This window comes from Pygoscelis adeliae, unplaced genomic scaffold, assembly GCF_000699105.1.
Source record: "Pygoscelis adeliae isolate BGI_AS28 unplaced genomic scaffold, ASM69910v1 Scaffold359, whole genome shotgun sequence".
Lineage (NCBI taxonomy): Eukaryota > Metazoa > Chordata > Aves > Sphenisciformes > Spheniscidae > Pygoscelis > Pygoscelis adeliae.
The window spans coordinates 713993-717237 of NW_008825553.1; positions in this window are offsets into that span (position 1 = coordinate 713993).

The window sequence follows — 3245 nt, forward strand, 5'->3', positions numbered from 1 at the left end:
AGGCAGGAGGGAGGACAGCAACCCCTCCGCTCTCCTTTGCCAATAGCAAAGAGGGAAACAATAAGAAGCAAAGCCTCAGGTGTTGGAGGAGCAGAAATACTTTTTCTCCATAGACACCAGGCCTACTTGGCATAACACCCCCCACTCTGTTCCTGCACTGCTGTTCCCAGGGAGATCCGAGCAGAGGAAAAGCAGCTGCAGCCCTCAGATGCAGTAGCTGTTGGGCTCTGTGAGTTGCCTGCCTGCCTGCCCTGAAATGTTTAAGTACCTTCTCTTGCTGCAGGATGATGGTAGCCCAGGACTGCTGAATTCACCGTTCTTCACATGCTTCCGTGCCTTCTATGTGGCTGACGTTATGCCTGCATCGCTGACAGATTTTTTTTTTGAAGAGTAGGTGCTCATATATTAACCAAGCAGTCCTCCTTCCTGTCAGTAAAGCAAGCAAACTCAGCCAGTCCCTCACTGCTATTGCCAGAAGGGGAGTAGGGAAAAAAAAAAAAGAAAGAAAAAAAAAAGCATCAAATAAACCACCCCATGAATCAGCCTCTGGAGCTATTTGTAACAGATGTACTGGCAGGTGTGTAATTGCCTTCCTACCGTTATCAGCTGGAGCTCACACAGGCCCTGCAATCACCTGTAGCTCTGCAGCAGGGATCCCCAGGGAGCTAGCTTTCACCTCCACCCCAGTGCACCGAGCACCTTCCTTTAATTAAGCGTTGAGCCTCTTCCCACCCTGGTGCTACCCTGCAGACTCAGCGCTCTGTGTGAGAATGAAAGCGGTTATCGCTGAGGACCACGGCTTTGTCTTGGAGCCACTACGGGAGCTATGCAGCAGTTTCAGTCCCTGCCTCTATTAAATATAGAAATTCAGGAGATAGATGGGAAGCAAATCTTTGGATTTCTAGATGTCTGGATCTCTTCCTTCTATATAGCATCCTGTTGCCTTCCCTTTCGTGTAGGTTACTGCAGAAGAATATCTGCTACAGAGTAGCTTGCACCCTCCCCTGTCACATCTGCTACAAAGAATGTCAATGCTGGCTTAGAGGACATACCATGTTGTGCGGAAGCAACTTGTGCTTTCCATTTTTACCAGAGTAGCCACTCTTGGGCATCATTGTAGACAATTTTGCTTTCCATAGTATTCTTTCTTTGAAATAAAAAGATTTCATATTCTTTCATATAGTGCCAGAGCCTGCAAACCTCTCATTTTGGAAGAATCTGAGTCCTAGGACTCTCATTTTGGAAGAATCTGAGTCATGGGAGGGGAGGGGAGGGGAGGGGAGGGGAGGAGCGGAGAGGAGAGGAGAGGAGAGAAGAGAAGAGAAGAGAAGAGAAGAGAAGAGAAGAGAAGAGAAGAGAAGAGAAGAGAAGAGAAGAGAAGAGAAGAGAAGAGAAGAGAAGAGAAGAGAAGAGAAGAGAAGAGAAGAGAAGAGAAGAGAAGAGAAGAGAAGTTAAGTTCTCATCCTTATTGGGAAAAAAAAAATCTAAAAAAAAATCTAGAACCAAAGAACAAATAAAACTAATTGAGCCCCACAATTTCTGCAGTGCACTTCCTGACTTTTGAATGCATAAGGCTCATTTAAAGAGCAACACAGATGGATGGGGATACCATCGAATTTCCTTGGCCTGTGCTATGGAAAGATGATTCAGAGAGGTCTCAACAGGGTTGCCCTGCTTATGGAAGGCATTGCAAAAACTGCGCTCTTTGCTAACAGAACCGTGGTGATGAGCAAAGCAAACAGCTCCTCCAGCCTGGCCTTGCTAAGGGGAGGCTATTTGCCCCATAGCTGTGACTCCCTTCCGTACCTGTGCATCTCTCTGAAGTCCTGCTAACATTAAGGCCAGCCCTGAGCAGCGAGCTCCATCCTGCGAGGTGCTGAGCACCCTCAGCCAGACCCTGTGGGAAAAAGCGGGCTCTGAGTGAAATTAAAGGGCAGCATATGGCGGGCTCCTAAAAGGAAATAGCTGTGTCCAGTGCATAGCAGAGCAAAGGAATTTGCAGCCGCAGGAAGGCGACTGAGACAAACAATGTTGACTGGGTTTCAAACTTGAGTTGGAAAATTTTATGACTGCAAATAACACTGGCAGTCATATAACCCAAGGGAAAAAAATAGGGGTAATGAAACCTCCTGCTTCAGGGCATGAGCTGGTGGCCTCTAGGGACAATGGAGGAATTTTTCCTCCCATTCACAGCATTGCTCAAGTAGCTGGGTGCATTCTGTAGGAGTTTCACCATCCATAGAAATACCAGGCATCGACTCTTGATGGCAAAAAAAAAAGATGCTGCACTGGACAAGCCGCTGGCTTGATTTGGTAAGGACATCTAACAAATAAGTCAAGCAGCAATACCACCATGAAATAAAAGGGACATTGGATGAGAGTCCACCCCTGGGGTCCTAACAAATCAACGGGGATGCTCTCCAAGGACCAGAGATTAACACATCAGACACGAAGAAGAAGAAAAATGTAGGCCAAACCACTGTGTTTTGGCTCCGAGCTGGAGCAGACTACCCAATATTGTTATGCTGGCCAGCCAAATAATATGTCTGTGGAACTGATTTTAAATTTCCGCCTTTGGTGGCTAAAGGCTGGGCAGCTGGATCTGTGGTTCTGTCTGGGCTCCTCTTCCTCCTGAACGCTGCCAATCTACTGACACAGGGAGGGTATGAAGTTTGCTGGATGCCTCCAAAATGTGTTATCTCTAGTGGGCAGAAATGTCTCCTCATTGTCAGCCTAAATCAACCCAGGGCCACTTTAAATTCACTGATTATTATGTCAGTATTGACCTTCCTCTGAAATAGTTCTCATTTTCCCAATGCTCGCCTCTTGATGAATTTACAGTGAGTGACCATATTCCCACTCGGCGTGGTCTTTGCTGGGTGACAGAGCCAGCTCTTGCAGGCTGGTTGTCCTGGGACCCCCGCTCTGAACCTCTCTCACTGTCGATCCGCCTTCCACTGACCGCTGATGACTGCACCTATAGACATTAGTTCTAACGAGGCTTTCCCTGGCTTTGTGCAAGGGCACTTGTACCTCTCTAGCTCCCCTGGTAATACTCTCTTATTGCATCCTAATATCACATTTAGCTTTCTTTTACTTCTGCCTAGTCTCCATAGCTCACAGATCTGCTGTGATCACTTAGCACACCCAGGTCCTTCCCTTCTTTTGTTATCTCCAAATTAAACATTCCCTGTTTATAGCTGTTTAGTTATTAATCCCTGAATGCATGAATTTGCATTTTGTAC